Source organism: Larus michahellis, chromosome 2 (genome assembly GCF_964199755.1).
Source record: "Larus michahellis chromosome 2, bLarMic1.1, whole genome shotgun sequence".
Taxonomy (NCBI): Eukaryota; Metazoa; Chordata; class Aves; order Charadriiformes; family Laridae; genus Larus; species Larus michahellis.
In genome coordinates this window covers 73122986-73144603 of record NC_133897.1, presented here as the reverse complement: position 1 = coordinate 73144603, position 21618 = coordinate 73122986, and the positions used below count along the sequence as shown (strand labels likewise).

The 21618-nt window shown below is 42.4% G+C and overlaps 1 protein-coding gene across 13 annotated transcripts in view; it reads left to right on the top strand.

Annotated features, from left to right (window-relative positions):
- The window catches only part of ATXN1 (ataxin 1), a 371277-nt gene that overhangs the window by 166972 nt on the left and 182687 nt on the right, over positions 1-21618 (top strand). For 3 of the 13 annotated variants that reach the window (XM_074575862.1, XM_074575864.1, XM_074575866.1), the window contains exon 3: positions 13751-13849. The exons of the other annotated variants lie outside the window; for them this stretch is intronic. The gene's annotated coding sequence lies outside the window, so the exon portion shown is untranslated. The remainder of the gene's footprint in view (positions 1-13750; positions 13850-21618) is intronic. 13 annotated transcript variants of the gene reach the window in all.

Sequence of the window (21618 nt, the reverse complement as noted above, 5' to 3'; positions counted from 1 at the left end):
TCCTCACCCCCTTCTCTACTGAGATTCTCCCATGCTCAGCAGTTCTCGCTGCTGCGTATCTGACCTACTTGTACGGCTCCCTCACCAGGTTTGTTACTTGCACGATACTTTGATGGTGTGTTGGCCCTTTCTTCGGCATGATTTTTGTGTGTGTTTCTATGTTTCTAAAATCCATTTCTGCTCAGAGGGTTTCAATACCTTGGAAATTTTATGCAGAACTGCAAATTTGAATGTTGTTTCATCTACTGCTTTTCCTTCCTCATTAGTCATAGCTGGATTCTGAGCTTTGCAACCCTGATGATCTGTCTGGACAAGCCTTGCCCTCCATACAGCCATCCCCTTCTCCTCCTGGGAAAAACCCCTTTATTTCTTCTCTGCAGCTTCACTGTGGGTGCCTGCTTCCCTGGCCAAACATTGGATTTTCAGTCCTGCTTGCCCCTGCCGGTCTTCCCTGGCTTCCAGCTGCAGTGTCTCTTCAGCAGGCATCTTGCTTTTCAGGCTTGTCAGCTGGTCTCTAGCAAATCAGTTGCATATATGGGTTTGTATAATATTACATGCTACCAGTGTAAAAAGAAAAGATCAGCTGTTTTATCTGTGCCTCAGCATGAGATGGGAACCACCCCCTTTGGGTCATTTGTTCAGGAGATAATGGGGTCACTTTTATTATCGTATTGTATGGTCTGCTAATCAAAGGATTCTTTTACTGTGTTAATAGCAGCACTTCAAATTGTTAACATTAGTTAGCTTTAAAAATGGAATGTAATTTTCATGTGTTATACTGGTGAGACAAAATTAACAGCTTGGACAGTTTTCCTTGGATTTCCAGTCGTTTTCATGCCATGATTTTGTGATTCTGTGATTCTGCTCCAGTGGCAAAGTTCTGTAGTAGGAAGTTGCAAAACTTTCGAGATAAAATGTAAGCTAAACCAAAAAAGAATGTTTGAAAAGCACTTCATTCAGAAAAAGAAAAGAAATTGAACATGGTATGCATTTTGAGTGAGGCTCTTCAGTGAGGGAAAAATTCCTGGACTGCTATGGAGAAGTACAGGAATGAAGCACCGTACCACTGAATGAGTTCACAGGAGGTACGAAATGAAAAAATGAGAGGTTTTTTTTTTCTTTGTGTATTGTTGTGTTTTTGCCAAGAACTGACTATTGGAATGATAATGTGGTTATAGTAGATTTAAAAAAAAACCCAATAAGTATTTTGGTTTATAATTTTGGAGATGGTACATTTTCTCAAAAAACTAGCCTTTTGACCCGAAGGAGAACTGTCAAAAATAATGCTTTTATCTGAAAATTGATAACCCCGTCTTGTTATAAGTAACACCAAAAAAAAAAACCCAACTAAAGGATATTAGGGAAAAATACACATTTTCCAAATGGATTTCCTCAGTGTATTTAAACAATAGCTTGCATATAGTTAGTTTCACTTTCCCATACCTAGACAGTTTCCCAAGGTGAGAGAAACATCTGAAAAAAAAAAAGCAACCACGTGCTTGCAAGATCATAAAAATGGGTGCAGGGAGCTCAGAGGTAGGAGTTACTACTTTTTAAATCTTCCATTAAAAACAAGACTAGACTCCATATTGATGGAGTCCTTTTAAAGGCAGTGCCCTTTTAATCAGCAAACAGGTCCTCTGTGCATCAAATAATTAAAAATAGAGCAAAGTTTCTGAACAAGGCGTCTGGCAGAAGCGTCTGTACTTCCATCTGTGCATGATTAGCAGAATGTTTCATGATATTTAAATAGCACAAGCTTTGCTCTCTTTTTTTATTATTTGTTGTGCTGAAGACCTGTTTGCTTGTTAAGTGGTCTTTTTTGAATAGTTACTGGCAAGGAATCAGGAAAGTGTATGAAGACATCTTGTACGCACTGCAAATGCCAAATTGTCCCTTTTTTTTCCGGAGAGACACTGCCCTTACTATTTTTTTTCTGATGGGAGTTCTACCGCGTCCTTCACTTGGTCCTTAAAATTTCTTATGGGCCGGTTCATTCCGGAGGGAGTTTAAGCAGGTGTTGTGGCCACTGCTGGCGGACTACGGTTTCACTGATACACGGCTGTTATTTTCGTGGCGGTGGGGCTCGGAGGCACGTTTGGAGGGCGAGTAGGCAACCAGGGCCCGTTTGCAGAGTACGTGCTGGGGTTCAGATGTGCAGCTTCTGCCGGCTGCGCAGGGGAGCCCCGCGTCTCGTCTGCTGCGTGCGCGCTGCTCGGAAGCCTTGCCCTTTCAGCAGGGCTGTAATCGGACAGGACAACAGCCTTCCAAAGTGGTTCCGATGCCTTAAACTGGGACTCCTCCTCGCTGGCAGTCATTCAGCATGGGATTGCAGGCTCTTTGTTGCAGTTGTAGCCGCTGTTTTCCCCTCCTACCAGTAAAGTTTTTGCGTTTTAAAGTTTTTGCTTTACAGAGACCTGAACAGGTAAGTACCCAGACGTCAGCGTCTTTTCATCGCATGTTAAGTGTGTTGCCGTAGCTGGCTGAGGGCAGTTTTGTTACGTGCAAGTGCCCAGTTATTCAGAGCCGGCGGGGAGCTGAGACACTCTGACAGGCTCAGAGGTCCTTTGTGGAGAGCCTGTATTCAGTCTTAGGACAATTTGTGTTCTTGGATGGGCACGGAAAATAAGAGCTTTTGTGGCGTGTGTAAGTGGGGTTTGCTCTGTAGCTGGGCTTTTTTTTTGCTGGTTTTTTTTCTCCTCTTCTTCTTCTGTTGTTTGAGAAAGGCTGTGGTGTGTGATGTGTCAATACTGACCTGGGTCATCTCTTAACTTCAGTTCAGGACTTCAAAAGAAATCGTGGTTACTACTGAGAGCAAAGCTGTTCACCTGTCAACATAAGTGTATAAACCCTGTGTGTTTGTACCTCAGCCAAAACACTGAGAAGCTTTGGCCCTGGAGAAAGAGCCTGCTACGAGCCTTCATGTAGGGTTCACCTCACCTAGCTAGTGCTATGTCAACTGGAGTCTGTCATACTGTTTCTGTCCCAGCTTCTGCAGAGCAGAGTGCTCCAGGGTCTCAGAGCAAGTTCTCCTCAGCAGGGCTATATCTTACATGGGCAAGCGGTTGGAAATTCAGGGGGGAGCGGTGGTAGAACCATTTTGCAAATGCCTGTCCATCGTGTGGTTCGGCTTCCAGGTGCCTGGGGAGGCTCGAAGTAGATGGAGTAAATGAGGAGGAGTCCTGGATGGGCAAGAGAAGGAATAATCACATTTTGATGTAAAAGCTCAGGGCAACATTCCTTCAGTGAGACCTTTCAACTAGGGCATGAAGCAATTCTCACGTTTTACCGACATTGCTCCTAAAAACTGTTAATATTGGTCCCCTTAACAACTGATTTCTGCAGAAAGGAAAAGAATTACTTTTAGAGCTGATTCTTGATCAGTGCAGTTTGGTGGGCCTAATACTAGCATCCTTCCAGGAGCAGGAAGGAGAAGGAAGACTCGGGCTCATTTTAGAAAGATGCATAAAGTTGTGTTGGTGGATTGGTTAAACTAAGCCAAGTTTTGTGTTTTGCTCCTAGTACATGTTCTCAGAATATACCATAATGGGTATTTTGAAACAGCTTCGGCTTATGTTGTGAATGTGAATTAATTAACATTAGTATGAATTGCATGTTGTCAAATGGAACTTGTTTTTCTGTGTCTTCTGTCATGCTCAAGGTACTTCAAAGGCTTTAAAATAATGAGTTCAGCTACAATAGTGCGATGGCTCCATAGACAAACATAGCTGTCCTTCTGGGTGCAACAAGAGATCAAATTCAAGGGTGGTTTTGCAGATTGGAGTGGGAAGAATACCGATCGTGATGTTAGTATTACTCCTGTTATTTTTTTAAAAAGCATTTCTGGCAGACTGCTTATTTTGGCAGCCTGGATTTTGCTGTTTATTACTTCATTTATAACTCTCAATGCAGTGTAAACAGAATGATGAAAAATCTCAGGGCACGTTATTCATGAGCTGTTGTTTAAACCTCATTGTTGCATTTCTAGCCCTGATTATTTCACATCATGACATACTACATGAAATAGCTGGTAGTCCTTGATTTCCTGAAACAAAACCAAAGCTTCCTTTTATGACCTGGCAAAAGCACATTGTAGCAAAGCAGGTAAACCCACTTTCAGCCTAAGATGGTAGGATCCTGTTGATTTGTGTGAAAAATGAGGGTTCCGTTAGTTGTCTGCAGGTCTCTGGAGGAGAGGGAGGTGCCTTGTGTTGCTCAAAAACAATTCCTTTCAGCTGGCTGGAGAGAAGTATGGATAGCATCCAACATACAGATGTCCCAAAGTACAAGGATTATAATGGAAATGTTGATGACCTGTCAGTATAGAGATATTAGCAAGCAATTATATAATTCGGAGTTGTTGACTACTGTAGACGTTGTTTTAGGCCCTGTTCCCACTGGCGTTCCTCCTGTTGACTTTGGGAGTGTTGGGATCAGACCCCTTTGGCTCAAATTTGGAGTGAAGTTAATGAAGACTGAAAGAAGCATGCACATTCTGAAGTCAGGCGCCAGTTTCAGAGGGGAGAACAGTGGAAGTTACAGACCTGCACAATGATACTGAAGTACTTTATAGCATGATCAAGCCATACACTGAAAATAAAGCTTTCCTTGAGCTACTTGGGGTATTTCATCCTGGTCTGTAGCTTGTAGTGTTGTCTGATAATGGAATACTCAACATGGGTTTTGTGCGTTCCTCATAAAGCTGTTCTTTGACAAAGAGAAAAATGTATCTATCTAATCAAAATGCACCTTTGTGTATACAGCAATAGTCATTCATTATTTTCAGTTTGTGCTGTTATATGAAAACTTCTCCAAAACTTTGGCAGCTTGGTAGGAAGGAGTGGCAGTTCTGTGCATTCTCAGCTGTGCAGCTCTAATGTATGTTGCTTTTAAAGACACCTACATGTTATAATAAAAATACCCCTTATAGCCAACGATGTAACCACAGTATAGATAATTACAAAAGAAAGAGATTCAACTGAGTACTGAAACAGGAAAAAAAAAAAAAAGGCAAAAATGAAAGATTCTTTTTTTAAGAGCAGTAGAAATGATAAAGGAAAGAAATACTATTCCATAAATACAAGGGAAAAAACCCAAACCTCGGTTCACTATATTTTAAAGTTGCTATCAGTTAAGGAATAGATGTGGAACAAAAGTCTGAAATAATAAATACTGTAAATTCAGTTGATATTCAGGGCTCATTTGTGCTCCGGAAAAAGAATAAATGGTAGCTGTGCTAAAAACAACAAAAGCCAATTTGGGGAAATGTATGAGTACTGCTAGAAAAGCTGAACTGTACATCTCTATGTAAAATTGCATGTGACTGGTGTAAGTGCTGTTCTGTCACGGCTAGGGCTGCTGAAATTGTAAGCAGGTAGCAAAAAATTTACTGTTTAATATTTCACGGATAATAATTGTTCTGAATGCTTTAAATAGCACAGGAAATGTAGTGTCACAAACTTGACATTTAAATATTAATATTGATACTGAAACAGCCTCACCACAAAGAATGCCAGGACTGCAGGAGGAAGGGCAGCATTTTGATCAGATAAAGACAGAAAAGTTTTAAAGCCTTTCAGATAGGTTGAAAGAATGCCTTATGAAATCTGGGGCAAAATTACCTTTCAGGATTCGACACTTCATATCCAGTTTTGGGAATATCCCTATAGAGGTAAAGTTGGAAGCAAAGAGATTATTTTCTGTCATTTCTGTCTTCCCCCTTCCTCCCCCATTTGCTATTTGTTGAAGACTGTCTCAAAAAGGTTAATAGCACAGGGCTACAGAGTGTTTTGGATTCACATGTACAAATGTATGAGTGTATCTGGGTTCAAGAAAAGACGCATGGGGATGTATAGTTTTTACTGTCCATTCTCAAACTTGCTTGAGATATATTGTAAGTTACCTTCTGTAATGTCAAGATTTGGCTATGGGTTACTTTAATAAAGAGAGACCTTTCTTTTCTAACCATAAAGTGGGGTTGACTTTTCCCTTTTTTTTTTTTTTTTTTTTTTTTAACAAGCAAGCTTGGTCACCCCATGGCTGTGTGCAGATGATCTGTGTGCACAGTCCCTTACTGTAAGTTCATTATAGCTTGCCTGGTTCTTATAAAAGTGAGATCAGGAGAACACAGCACTTCACATACAAATACACAGTAAGTTGCAGCCTGCCTACATGATGGAGCCCAAGGGCCGTTGCCTCTTTGCGTTCGCAGTGTAACAAACTTCATCCAAAGAGGATGTAAAGTAAAGATGGAGACCGGTGAAAAATCACTAATGATAACTGCACTTCGCAAACAGAAGAGGCCAGTCAAAGCCAAGCCCACCGTAGGATTTCTGTTCTGTCGCTCCAGTGTAGTGCGGCGGTGTTGTGGATGGTACCCTGCTGCTGATAAAGCTCTTGATAGCTTTTGGCAATTACGTTGTTACATACATGATTTGGTAAATAGCTTAGCTGGTGATAGTGCTGATAGATAGGTACATTGCTTTCCAGAATTCCTTATCACGGGACAGGTAGAGCACATTTTTGGCATTGTACTGCCGGTGTAGGTTGTGCCAGTGTGATTCTAGCTGTTTAGCTATGTGCAAGCTAGTTAAAGGACGGTGGTTTTTTTTTTTGGGGGGGAGTGGGAGGGGGGCAGACAGGAAGGGAAAGTTTGTCAGCCTCCTTTCTGAAAGTGTTTTGGTGCTTGTGACTTCTTTTTCCCTTCAAAAATATATCTTGCGCTTTCAGACTCTCTTATTTTCTGATGTGATTAATAGTAGCTTTTATCTTTAGAACGCAAATGCAATTTTAGCATACTTTTGCACTGTATAATACTCCTCTCTGCGCAAACTGCTTACCAGCCAATTTAAAAAGATAGATATGTATTTAAAAAAACAAACGAACAAACCCAAAATACAGTTTATCTTCTGAAATGCTGATATACTGGTAGTTGTAGGTGCTGCAATGTATTTATGCCAGAGTGGCACCATTCTGCTTTGCCAAGCGTAAGCAGCTCCCTTTAGCTGTGTGTCACCCACTGTGAGGAGGAGGAGAAATCGGGCAGGTCGCTAGAACCATGGCAATGCCTTTGTCTCTCAGCGGTGGTAGCCGACACAGGTACAGCCCCTCTCAGGTACCTTTTGCAGGGGCATGCTGGAGAATCCCAGATCCTTGACAGTCGTCAGCATTGCTGTCCAAAGGGTGAAACAACAGCACTTAGATTAAGAAATGCAAATACCCGCCGCTGCTGCTGAGCATATACAAACCGGGCAGACTCCTGACCCTCGGGTGATGCCAGTGGTGTTTCAGCCTGCCTGAGTTTTTGAACTCATTAGGGAAAATCTCATTTTCACTAAGGAGACCTGGACAAGATAGTTACACGTGGAGATCTTACTCTCCAGGGCTGTGCTGTTTGTGAGGTGATTCACAGCACGTACAGAGTGGATGGAAAATGTTGCCCTGGAAGCATTCCAGTTTGTTATTATTTTGAAGTCATTTTGCCCGGGCACAAATGCTGATGATTGTACAGAGAGCCTCTTGAGCTACAAAGAGTGGAAGGTGAATCTCTCACACCTCAGGTTAGGTTGTAACTAGTAAATGACATTTTATTTTGTGGCCAGCTATTCACCTGACTATCCAGACCTCTGTTCTAAATAAAAACCAAGAAAATAAAATACTCAGGAGACCTTGGCCTGCTACAAGATGGGTAGCTGTTGCGGATGATTATATAGATCTATTTCACTGCCTGTTCTGAACGCTGAGATTTAGAAAAGCATCTTGATTTTGAACTACCCAGAAACACAGCCCAAACTGGGAGTAATCGTACCGATACAGATTACTTTTTTTTTTTTTTACATCCTGTACTTGCTCTCTTTCTTCAACCGTTTCCCAAAGTATCAGCTACATCTGCTGTCAGTGGTAGGATAATAGTTTACATGAATCTTTCGTCTTTTTTAATACTCTGGTATAGTTGCTCTTAGGGACACAGAAGTAAATTGTTAAGATAACATTAGTCTTCTGATTTCGTGTCTGAACCTGCTCCCTTGATGTTAGTGCATATTAATGGAATTAGGATCAGGCCTTTAAAGAATAAGATTAATAAAAAAAATCCTAAACCCCAACAGTAGTATCTTGGAGATGACCAACTTAAAAATATGAATGAAAAATTGTGACATACGCCTAATCCTCAGCTAATTTTCATGGTGAATGGAATAATCTTCCATGGAGTTGTGAGTGGCCAATGTATTATTGTACATCAGGGCCCTATTAATCCATAGATTATTGACAGAGCATATGGTACCTGCTCCGAAGCATGCTGTATACACAACATGCTTTTATCTTTGTGTTATTGTTTGAAACTACATTCTAATGTGTCACTGGGGATATATGTAGTCTTGGAAAAGCTGTTTGCACTGTGGAATTTGCTAGTAATATGGTATGTGGCCAGGATGTACACTAGATATTCAAATTACGTATGCTGCAGAATTTGTGAATTTGCATTTTAAAATACTTGTCATTTCTGGAAATACCCCAGGGTGTAACTGTCCACAACTTCCCTTTACTAAGTAATTATTAAATATTTGCTTTCAAAGCTGAATCATTAGCCAGCTGGGGAGTGGGTTTCCCAGCTAGTGGTTTTAAAACCTTACAGTCAGGACTGTGACCCAGAAAGTTTTCTTAATCTTAACATTATTGCAGTCCTGTTCATTAATACATGTGAAGTACCGAAGCCTGTTAGCCAAATGCCCTGCCTCCCCCAGTGCAGTTTATTACCCTGCCTTTTAGAAAAAGTGGTAGCTAGGGAGACACGCATGTGAAATCACAGCGTAATTTAGTTTAATCTGGATATTTCACCTGTCATCAGTTGCCCAAGGAGAAAAAAGCCATTTGCGCCTGTAGGCAGAGCCAGATGTGAACCCTTGGGAGTAGGGCTTCAAACCCTGCAAGAGTTGATTGATGTCTGTCCTTCCCGGGGGGACATTTCGGAGACTGGGTTATGGGAGCACCTAGGCATCTTGTGTCTGAAAGTGTGAAAGGTGGGGCCTCTGAGGGATGGGGCAGGTTTTTCCCCTGCTCTGTGCTGCTGCAGGGTCAGGTTTATCCCGAGGGTGAGCGCTTGCGGGTGCCTGGTGCCGGTGGTGCAGATGAGGCGTGGGGTAGAAAAAGGGATGAGGCATGTGGGGGCTGCCTGCACTCCTTCTGTAAAGTTTCAGGATACCCAGAAAATATTAAGGCAAGTAATTGCTAAGCCTGGAGTTTGTTTAAATACACCCCAAATGTTGCGTAATATCTATAACCCACATTTTTCCATCCCTTAGGAACGTTGCCCCTTCGGGGTGACTGGACACAGCACGGTCTTATGGACACAGCAGTGCCGCACCCCACGGGCTTAACTGTGGGGAACATGCACACCGTTGCCGTCTTCACGGGAGGTTGGGTACTGCAAAGCAGTGTTGATTACGTTGGTTAATTGGTTTGCAATGTAACGGTGGTTTTTAGTTTGTTCTCTGTGGTGGCAATAGTGACCCAGTGACTGTGGTCTGTGAATCAGTTGACTGCCTCCGAGGGGCAGTGGCTTGGGAAAGCAAGCTGGCTCTCAGCCGGCGCCCAGTTGCTCTGTGGAGGGCTTCACTTTTACTGGGAAAACTTCAGGGAGTGTGCAAATGGAAAAAAGACTGGAAGCCTGCTCAGCCTTTCCGCAGGTTAAGTGAGATCACAAAGTTACCTTTTTGGTGTGCTGAGTTTTTTTGTAGATTATTAATTATATTTTTTTTCCTTTTTCACATTATTTCTCCTGCTTCTTTTCTGTGCATTCTCAGTCGATTGATATCTCTGCCTTTCTCTTTGAATATACCTGCAGGTTTTCTTGATAGCCAAAATTCTTTATTGATCTAATAAGATAATTAAACTTTCTGACTTTGAAAACGTGGTAGGGTAGCTTAGTGAATTTATTTTAAAATTAACGTTTAACATACAACAACTTCTGTAAAGTTACCAAACATTCTGTGAGCAGTGTTGTAGTTACGGCTGTTTTCAGAGAACTTGAGTGTTTGCTGAAACAATCATCCTTTGGAGTAAAATATTTTCTGTTTGTTTTCATTATGATAGGGAATAAATTGTTACTGTCAGTGTATCTGAGAGTCCATCCATTCGTCAGACCTTGTAGTAAATGATAATAGTCCCCTGGCCATTTTTGAGATACTGAAGTGTGGAAGTGAAAAATCCCTCATTTCATTATTTAGATATATGCAAATAATCATTTTTTTCCTTTTTTGTGCTTTCTCTGACAACTTTTTAAAAAATTCCACTGCACCCCCGGTAGATGGGCCCGAAAGAAGAGAAACCAGTCCTGAAAGTTCAGCCTGGTTCATATCTGAGCGTTCTGCCTCTCTTGCTGCGTCGCCAATTCACAGCACCCCACTGACATGATAACGCAGAATGAGCTTGCGGACTCATCCGCAACTTTGCTTAACCTTGAACAGTCAGAGTGGAAAAATGCTCTTCAGTGGGAGGTTTGATGCTTAGAAAAGTCAGAGATGGAGCACAGAGCTGTGCTGCGTATGGGAGTAAATTCTCGCTCAGATGGGGATGGCGTTGCTCCTGTCCCACACCTGTCGGTGCCATGGTGCGGGGTACCACAGGAGGAGCAGCAGGTCCTGCCCACGGGGCAGGTTGCTGCCTGCCCTTCCTAGCTGTGCTCCCCTGATGCTTTGGTGGGCTTTGCCCACGCGTGGTGGCAGGGAGGTGCCCGCCGGGGGGTTCGCTCAGCAATGTTCTTCATGATAGGACTCATGGAGCCTTGCTGGAGTTAAAGCGCACTGTGTAATTAGTATCATTTTAGCTTCCAGTCGCCTGTAATAGTACCAGGAGGCTGCTTCTGCTTTGCATAACTTACTAGAAAAGATATTTTTACTTTTCTACATGTACGCCTTATATAGAAGAACACATATTGTGGCTTTTTGTCAGGAGACAGCATGAACTGTATTTTCCAGTGTCACGACCAGCAGATGTGAAATCTGCATCAAAATGCTTTTCCCGCGCATCCTTTAGGCCAACTACGGAGAAGTACTGCTGGGTGGGCAGGCTGCTCATACCTGAGCTGGGGGCAAATGCCTATGCTGTTTCCCACTGGCGTCAAGGGAGTTTTTCCACTGAGTATATTAGTAGTTGGACTGGGGAAGCGATCTGAGAAATCTTCCAGCCTGAAGGATGTGAAGTAGGAACGAATGGGAGGAACCCTAAGTGATATGAGGGAAGCAGTAGGCTAGGAGAAGGAGAGTCCAGTAAAATCAACTAATAAAACACACCCATAAAACTGCAGGACCTTAAGGTTTAAAGAGTAGCTCCACGCTTACATGCTTGGCACAACTTTAATTTTTAATTTGCCTCCTTGTTTCAGGCTTCCTCCTGTCAGAGAGGTGGTCTGTGTGCCTGCTCTCTGCAGCTGGAGAGCCCCTGATCTGGTCATGCCAGCAGTGGCTGAGGGCCTATAGCCAAGGGACATAACAGGGCCTTCGCTGTAGTGGTCATTGCTCTTGGGTGGGTGTGCTTGGCTGGTTTTCCAGATCATAGACTTCAGGCAGTAGGACATTAGAAATATTATAGGCTATTAAATATAATGTTGGAGCATTTGGCTGCACTAACTGCTGCTTTTCATAGAGTTCAGATTTGATATTTTTGGGACTGAGAGGGTTTGGATGTAAACTTTTTTAATTTGGTTTTGAAAAAGGAAGTCCTTGCACGCTTTGAAGGAAAAAAAAAAAAATGGAGACAGAACTGCAAGTCTCTTCCTTAAATCAAAGTTTTCTGCCTGAAATGGGAACAACTCAGCAGAACAGTTTAAGTAAACATGGCCATAAGTGCTTATCTGAAACACTGGCATCCTCTGTTCTTACTGTGTTACTTTTTTGTGGTATCCTGGCGTCTCTCAGTCACTGATGTTTTTGTTCTCACAGCACCTCCTTCACAGGCATATACTTTTACGTCCATAGTTGCCAACAAGATTTGAGGCTGCATCCGAAGAGCTCGCTCCAGGAGTGTAGGTTTTCCACACCTCTGTAGAGGAGATTTTTGAATTGCTGTCTGAAAGGTCTTTCCCCCTCCAGCCCCCACTTTCTCCCTTATCTCCATTGTGGCTTCTTCATTTATTATTGGGCAGAAAACAGGCAGCTGTTCCTGAGTCATCTCAAGTTAGTGTTCAGCACAGAACGGGATAAAATCTAGGCCAGAGATGGCAAGTGACTGGTGATGTCCAGTAGTAGCCTATGTGGGGGGTCAGTACACACACAAGGAGGATTGCTGAAAATTGCATATATGTGTGCGAGAGGGCGAAGAATTAGGTACTGTCCTCTAAAGCCAGTGCCTGAGCGTGGGATCATGTTTCTTCTACTTGGTAGAAAAAAAGCACCATATTGTGAGAATGGCTTAGTGATACCTCACAGTACCGCTTGGGTGGTTTGGGCTGCGTGTGTTAAAATACTGTAGATTCATACTGTGTCTCTTATTCCAGGGTGCACTGCCACATGTAAGTAACTTTTGTGCACATAAGTGCTTCCACTGTACCGTTGCTTGAAATGTCACTATTAACAATAATTTTTATTTAAATTAGTATTTTTCTCTTACGACCAGCTTCTAAAGGACCAATTTCTTTTAATTAGTCCATGGAACAACAAGCAAAAATGTTTTATTATCCTACAGAATGTAAGATAGTAATTTATTTGATAGGTGTAGTAAAGTAAAAAAAAATCTGTGCTATTTGATAGAGTACTTCTGTATGTTCCTGTAGCATGTTCTTTAAAGTAATGGAAGAATAAGAAATGAGAAGTGAGAGAACCTTGTTGGGGTTTTTTATGAGAATTAATGTCTCTATACATTTGTGAGGCTTTAGTATATGTTTTTCCTCTTTTTGGCTATGTTAGGGGGAATAAAATCAATCAAAGAAAGAAAAAGAAGACTGTGCCTCTCTCTCTGCCAGTTCTGTCATGCTTCAGACAATAGTGCATTAGGACATGGGAAGTGATCTCAGCCATATTTTTAGTGGTATTTTTAAAAATGATACTTCTTGGTGAAATAGTCTCCAAAACTGCAAAGCTGGTATACATGCAGATGTAAGTCTATTATTGCACTGCCAGTGTCAATCTAGCATGTAAAGAGCTTCACAACTGTTTGGATCTGCTCTTCTTTCATAATGGGCTGCAACTTGTTTACTAATGCTTGAAAGCATGTACACATCAAATAAATCTCTGGTATTTGGGCCATAGTGTACCAGCATTATGCAAAGGGAAGATTAACCACACTCTATATTAAGCTAGGATCCAGTCTACTCTTGATTGCTAGCTATACTAAACCAACCAAACCATCAAAGAACAAAATTAGTGGAAGGGTTCCTCAGACAATAGATTTATTTCCATGTTTATTTGCGTTATTGTTAAGAAAAGGGCAATCAGAGGAGCAAATCTCCTTGGGGCTCAGGGCATTATAAATTAATCATGAGACGCGAAGTGAGCTTTTGGGTGTGGAAAACTAGCAACAGATGCAAATGCTGTATCGCTGCATCCTATGGTGCGTATGGTGTTGCTGCAACAGCTGAGAGACAATACGTGCGCTTTGACTGCTGGTGCTGTTAATAGATAGTCTTTAGCAAGCATTATATTGGCAAATCTGACACAGAATGAATTTGCAACAGTGACTCAAAAGACTTTCCTAACGCGAAGCATCTTTATTGCATATCATTTTAGCTCTTTCCTGTTTTTACTCTGCTCTCTTTCAGCAAAAAGGTCAAGAAAAGCAGTAGCTCAGTGGCTGAATTTTTCAGAAGTGCTTTACAGCAGGGAAAGTGGGGAAACCTCTTAACGTGGTGTCTTACTCAGTAAGTTAAGCCTTTTTTCTGCAGTTAATTTATTTTACCTACTTTTTTTTTTTTTTAATCTTACGTATCAGATTAATTAAAGTTACTTTTAAGGTATCTCTAGGCAGGTGTGGAACTCCTCATCCCCCCCTCAGCTTTTCCCCTCCCCCAGAGGGTAGCCTTTGCCGTATGAAACCTGTCAGCCCACCTTGCATTGAGTCAACTGTGTATTTTCATAACATGACTGTCCATCTGCACTGAAAGTGCTTGGTTGCCGTATTCAGGTTTGCAGAATTACAATACAGAGTGTGTGCCCTTTTCTTCTTCACTTTCCCTGCACACATGTGTGCATACACCCACGCACTTGAACAATGCTCTCCCTTTGTCATTGCACTCTGAAAGCCACCATCTGCATTAATAAGAGATTTTTCAAAGCCCAAACCAGGAGTTTTTGGGCTTTCCCTAAAGCAGTAAGATACGCATATTTGATACTTCTGTCACTATCACTATAAGGAATTAAAAAAAGAGAGATCCCTTACTTTATGGTAACAGATAGAAATGGAGGCATACAGGAAGATTTTCTTGATGTAGCTAGAGCTTCAGCTAGTGCTGGTGCCTTACTGTTGGTTCAGACTGAAGGTCAGAGCCTTAAAAAGTTAAGTGCTGAATATTCAAACTTAATTTTTTATAGCATTAAATTGGGATGGCTTATACGTTTAACTAGCCTTAAGGGTGCTAAGTATTTCCAGCTGAGGCCAAAAGGACTTTTATCTGGTCAGCAATTCTTGTGATTGGGCCTGATACTACTTACTGTAATTTTGTTGCACACATGATATTGCTGCATTTTTTGCAGGTATGAATTTCTTTGCTCACATCTTTTCATGCCTCATTTGCTAACCCTTCTGTTCTGCAAAATTGGCAGGATGACAGCAGGCAACTCCCTCATCCTTTTGTGTTAGACCTAATCCTCAGGGTTCTTTCTGATGTGTCTCCAGAAATATGCATTTCAGTTTAGGCTGAATGCTGGTTTGATTTGTAATGCTAAAATGTGGACAGTGCAGATCGCTTTCTGAGTATTTTCTGTCTCTTAAAAAGAAATGGTTGTAGAGGTGTACGTGAATAGTTCTGGAGTTTTAAGCTCTCTGTCACATAAAAAATGTTTTAAAAATATAGAGGAACTTTGGCACACGCCTAAGTACTTTGCTGAATCTCTGTGTTTGGCTTCGTTTAGCATACTTGGAGCTTTACAAATAACAATTGGATGAATGGTCATTTAACAGGTTGTGGTATTTTAGTGCTCTGAATTGTGTTTTTCTGCTTTGGCATGATAGACAGATTTTTATTTTGATTTCAGATTATATGGCTTGGTTTTACTTCAGTCTTTTTTTACTTAACGTATGATTTAATTAAAATTTTTGTAACAGTGATTGATAGTTGCTTTATTTGATACCTGTTTATAGGCATTTATTCATTACTTTTTCAGTGTACTGATATTTGTCAGAAGAGAATGATATTATTTCTTTTGTCAATGAAAATGAGGCTATAAATTACTGTAATTCTGGGGTACGTTTCTAGTATGAGCAAACAGTATTCCCTTGGTGAGTTTTCCGCCATGGAAAACTAGGTTATGCATAATATATTTTAGAAAAGACCTGTATTCTTCTGAAGAGGAATGGCATTGTGCAACTCCTGGAAACTATAAGAAGAATCTAAATGTATGTATATTTTTATTCAAAGTATGCCTCAGCATCTGCGGTGTTGTTCCTTCTGGTTCATGTAGGGGACTGGAAATGCTTGGTTCTGTTCCCAATTTTTTTTTAATTTTTTTTTTATCACAGTTTTGTAGGACATGAGGTTAGTGGTTCAAGCCTGCGTGCCTCGGTGCAGTCACCTGCCAGGTTCCTTCCAAAGCTGCCCTGCGTGTGCCGCTGGTGTGGCTGCATTAAGTCCTGAGGCGGTGATACCCACAGTCACCGAATATCAAAATGAAAGTCACTGAGATGTGTGACTTCGTATTTTACCGACAAGTACAAAAGCATTTAGCAAAATTACGGCTCAAGAGTAAGCTGTTGGAGGAGGGAGGATATGATATATTCTTCCCTGCTAAAATCATAGCGTTAACATTCTTGGCAGTGTGACTGAGCTCCGCAGTAACTTCTGGTTTACATTTTAAAAATGCACCAAATAGCATATACTGTTTAATTCCGGGTTGCGTTACGCAACAGAACGCGATTGCCTCAGTGAAGCACATCTGCATTGCGAGAGTAAACTCTCCTGGGAAGCAAGCGCATCTTCCGCAGAAGTCGGAGTGAGTGAGGCGTGGGCAGGGCATTGCTATTTTGGCAAGCGGAGGGAGCCAGCATTGGAAAGCTGCCTCACCTTTCACTTTCCATGGAACTTACCCTTTCCCCCTGTTTCAGGCACCAGCCACTGCCACTTGCTTCTCCTAGGGCTGGTGTGGGGCTGGTGATGCGTTCAGTGGTTGATTAAACCATTAATCTGGGTTCTGGGAGCCATGGTCTTCGCTGTCTGGCTGGCTTGTTTGTGATCCCTGAGCAGGACAGCCTATTAGGGAGCGGTAAGGAATGCAATTTAAGAAACATCTGGAAGAGCTAAGAAAATGTTTTGGTTTTATTTAAAAAAAAAAACAAACCCTAACCAAACCCACACCTCTGTGATAGTATCTTCTTTAGCTGGTAAGTCGGCAGCAGTTGATGGCAGGTACAATATTCCTGAATATTCCTGTCATTTTTATACTGGGTTTCAGTTTGCTTTTTCCAAGCCTCTCTCTTGCTGGAAGCAAAGTCAGGCTCCTGCTGTCTCAGTTCAGCTGAAGTTCTTCCTGTCATTCTAAGGCTTGGTTATCAACCCTCCTATTCCTCTTATCAGCACGCATTACATTTTTATGGCAGTGTTTAGCAAAGACTTTCCAACAGCGCCTATGACAATGTAATTGGACTTCTCTGGCTGATAGAAATTACTCCTTCTTTAATGGGGGGCTCTGGATGCTTTCTAACACGGCTTTCTTTGAAGCAGGCTGGGTGTCTGGTCAGCTGGTCTGTAATGTGGGTGCACAGAATTTCACCAGGCAGTATTCGAAGCAGTTATTCATGGTTTGCTGTTAAACTGCAAGACTGGAGTGAGTGAGATTCCCCAGGGGTCTGTCCTGGCTGTGGTAATACTCATTGTTTTCATTATTGAAATGACGGATGGAGCAGAGAGAGCAGTTATTAAATTTACATAGGATAAGAAGCATGGAGAGGGGGCTGCAGGCTCCTTGGAGAGCAGGATTAAAGTTCAGAGCTGCCCAGGCTAACTGGAGGAATAGTTTGAGAGAAAAAAAAAACACGACAGGATACAAACTTAGAAGCGGTGCACAGGGATAAAAATACACCAGTTTCAGGGTACGGGATGGGGAATGGCTGACTCAATAGTGGTCCTACACAAGAAGGTCTGTGAGCTGGAGTTGGGCTGTGCTGGAGGCAGTTTGGCCCGGTTTAGTTGAATAGGGTGTTAAAAATCACAGCTGGTTCCCAGACCACCAGAGAAACCCAGCCTGCAGCGTGTCCTGCTCTCCTGTCCCCTGGGAGCTGGGTTGCCAGTGCTCTGCTATGTGGGCAGCTTTTCCTTCCCTCCCCTGCCTCCTTCGGCTCTGACCCAGGAGCTGGCGACCCTGGAGCTCCATCGACTCTGCAGCTCCATCGTGAGCAGCCTGTGGGGAAGAGCCCCAGCTCAACTCCTCCCAGGCCTGATCCATCTGTGCAGGATGGTGCATCTAAGAGTGACGGGAATGATAGACCTGAGACCATGGGTGTCATACAAGGAAGAAAGCCTCCCCGTCCCCGCCCTTCAAAAAAGCACTGTTCTGGGGTGTGTAAAGAAAAGGCAGGAAATAACCCGGCCACTCCGCTCAATGTTGGAAATGGCTCAACATCTAGTTTGGGGCATAAGGTAGTCAAGAGCCAGCTGGATGGTGTCCAGGGAGAAGGCAGTGAAAATGATCAAAGATTTGGAAAACACGACCTGGGAAAGAAGATGAAAGAATTGGGATTGTTTAGTCTACAGGGGAGAAGGCCGGTAACAGACATGATAGCAGCGTTCAAGTATGTGGAAGGTTCCTCCAGGGAGGAAGGGAATAAACTGTATGGCATGACTGCTGGGGTTAGGACGAGAAGAAAAGGGCTTAACTTGAAGGTGGCAAGACTTAGGTAAACATTTATGAAAGCGTTCAAGTGATAAGGGTATTTTGGTGCTGCAGTCATTTGCCTTTGAGAAAGCTGTGGAAGCATCGTCACTGGAGTTTTTTATAAAACAGACAAACCTCCTCCGGGAATATTTTGGGTACTGCTTTGGGTAAGGAGGTGCAGTACATGCTTCTGAAAGTCATTTCCCAGGAAATAATGAAGATTCTTATTTTTTTTTTTTATGATCCTGTGAACTTTAGTAGTCTCTAATAACCTGACACATAACTCCAAATATAGTGGCAATTCATTATTGCAACATATCAGTGGTAATCATACAGCTGATTTATGCACAAAACCTGATGATGATGTTATCCTTCTGCTCTCTGTTCTAGTTTAAAAAAAAAATATCCATGAGTAAGCTAATTTTACTGGAACGTTTCAAAAGGCTGTTCCTGTAAATATATTACTCTATGCAGAAATAGAGGAAGTGATGTTGGTTGGCTCTGCTTATTGAGATATTGTGCAAACACAATCAGTACCCACTAATACATAGCGTGTCCGTAGTAAAGCCAGCAGTACTCCGTGAGGCACGGGAGTTTTATGCTAGAACTTGATGTTGTATTTTCAACCTAGATGTTTGTGCACTTCTGTATTCTTTTATGTGGAGTTGGGGAACAGGCTGAGAAGAACTAGGCTTTAATTACCTCATTGATATCTATATACATGAGTTATTCTTCTCCGTTGTCTCGTTACATTAAGTGCATGAGGCAGCAATTGAAGAACAAACCTCAAACTTGTCCTTTGCTTCTTAAGCCAAAAAGCACTTTGGCAGCTCCTGCAGCCACCATGATTGCATCTCCCCATGCGTCTGCAGTTCAGTGTATGTATGGGGGTGGCACAGGGGAAGAGGAGAGGTTCTTCCCCGTAGTGTAGCCTCCTGCCTTGAGAAATGGCTTGTGGTGTCCCCATGGATACTTCCCTCCTCCTTTTGTTCTCACTGGAGGATCACCTCCATGACTTCACAAGTTTCTGCAGGTCCCCTGAAGCCTTCTAACACAGTTTCTGCTATAGAACAAAAAAGTATTTTTCTTTTTGAAACACAGCTTCCCTTGTCCTTGTTGCTCTGCAGGGCAGGGAAGAGGAGGTCTGTGCTGTTATAGCCCGTGGGAACAACCTGGGTGGTGGAGGTGCCACAGGACACCGTAGGAGAGACTCCCAAGTAGGTAGGACCAGGCAGTTTGGGTCCGGTGAGAGCACCCACGTTCCTTGTTTCCAGCTCAGCGCAACTCCCGGCTTGACAGCCCTGAGTGGTGTTTTGTCACTGTCATCCTGGGACTAGGAGCACTGGCGGAGGATGGTGCAGAGTCACCATGTGCCCAGCACAGATTTAGCAAGGCTTATCGTAATCCTGGCAGGATCCACGCTAACCCCGAGCGGTCAGACATCACCACGCATTCATGTCCCCAGCCCTGCAGTTCTGACCACGCAGTGCTGTGCTTATGCCAAGAAACCTGCTGTTGAGCCAGTCCTGGTGCTTCTGCATCTGGAAAAACTGCCCTGAGCGCTCAAGAGTTGCTGACCATTACGTCTTTGCAAAAGCTTTCTCTTTCTAGTCTGCTGCTACGCAGGTCTGTGTCCTGATCGAGCGTGATAACAGAATGAGGGCACGCATTCACATGTGCACGTGCGTGCATATATTTTAGCCTCGTGCCTTTTTTTAATACAAAATACTAGTATGCGTTTGTGTCTGTCCCAGTGTATCTGCCATACATCAGCAAACTAGCATTCTTCGTGATCCTGAGTGTCCCATCTCATGTGAAATGAATCAGCACTGCTTCTCCTGTGGAGGGTTCTTCAGGGGGATTTAAATCGCTGATTTCAATTGTGACTAATATCAGCAAGCAGGAAAACAAATAATCAGCTTCTAAATCTTGTTTTGCATTTACTCTTTTTATTGTCCTTAAAGATGGGAATGCTTTCAGTACTTGCAATGATTGTATATATCTTGTTTTAAACTTAGACTACATTATATTTCTACAGATGTTCCCCCAGTAATCTGGTTGAACATACATTTCTGTAGGCCTCTAATTTTTCTATTTTTCATTTTAATCGGTGAAGCATTTTCTGTTCAATGTTTACTAGATTATATTTTTGCATGTGACTTGTATCAAGCTACATTCACATGAAAATAAACATTCAGCAAAAATGCACAAAAAGGAGATTTTGAAACATTTCTGTCACGTAACTTAAAGCTTCCTTAAAATAGGAGTTTGGAAATAGGAGGGGGGGGGGGGAACCAACAAAACCGACAAGCTTGTTTTGCATTAAAATTAAGCCATTTTTCAAAGGAACACTTAATTGTAGTTATTAAATTTTTTTGGTAACAGTATCTTAGTTAAGAGTTTTGGGAATCATAGGTCATAGATCACTTCTGTTAAATTATTAGAACTGCTATTTTCTTACTTTTACAGCTTCCAGTTCCTTTCTGATTTAACTCAGCCTGCTAAATGCACTGAAATGATGAATATACCTTCTCTGGCCTGACAGAAGAGACTGCTACTGAAAGCTGATGTAGGATGTCAGTCAGCCCTGGAAGTGTAGTCAGTAACTGCTGTCAGTTCCAAGGTTTGATTTTCTTCGAGACTTCAGCAGCAAATGCATCCTTCTTTAAATGTTACTTGAAAAACCCCAAACAACCCTGAATTCAAATGGTTTCAATAGATACTGTATTTGCATGTAATATGGATCATCACAACCTAGTTTAAAATATGTCTTAATTTACGTACATAAATGCATGAGAGAGAAGTCACTTATATATTAGTCTGTATGCAGAAGGCGGTGACCTAGCTCCACTGTGCCCAGAGGGGGAGAAGAGGGCTGCATAGCAGACCGAGGAGAGGAACAGGGTTTGGGCTTTCGCCGTTGTGTTCCCAGTCACGTTCTTGGATCTTGCAAAAGTGACTCTGTCTTTCAAATTCATCCAGTTGTAAACGAGGAAGTGAGACTGAGCGCTGTTGAGAGCTTTCAGGAATAAAGTTAGTGGTTTTGTTTTCTGATGTGCTACATAACCTCTCCCAGGAAAAGGCAAGCGAAATGCTACTTCACCGTTTCATGCCACTGTCCCTTCAGGACTGCAGCGATGGCTGTCGGTCCCATGGTGGGCAGCAAGCTCAAGGCACATATGGATCAAGTGTGATAACACTGATCGCTTGTGGAGCCTGGTGGTTTTCTTCTCGGGGAGCTTTGCAAACATGAGCTGGAAGTAAAGATACTAGACAAACTCGTTTTCTTTCTCTAGTGTGTGTATGAAAGGCCAGTTCTTGGAAACTGGGGAAGGAATTAAGGATGTGGTGCTGAGATAAATCTTCAGAGACGTGCAAGGCTGGACAATCAGGTGATTCACCCTCTTCCATCTCTCTTAGCCATGACGTCTTTTGCTGTGCACACTTGTTGGTATTGCTCTTGGTCACAGTTCATGCAGGGGGAGAAGCTATTGCTCCTGGCATGGACTGTGCTGGTTAATGCTTAGCAACGTGAGCTCTGTGCTCTATCGCTTACACCTTTCCCTTCTGCTCTCCTAGCTTGACACCCATCCTCGGCCACCTT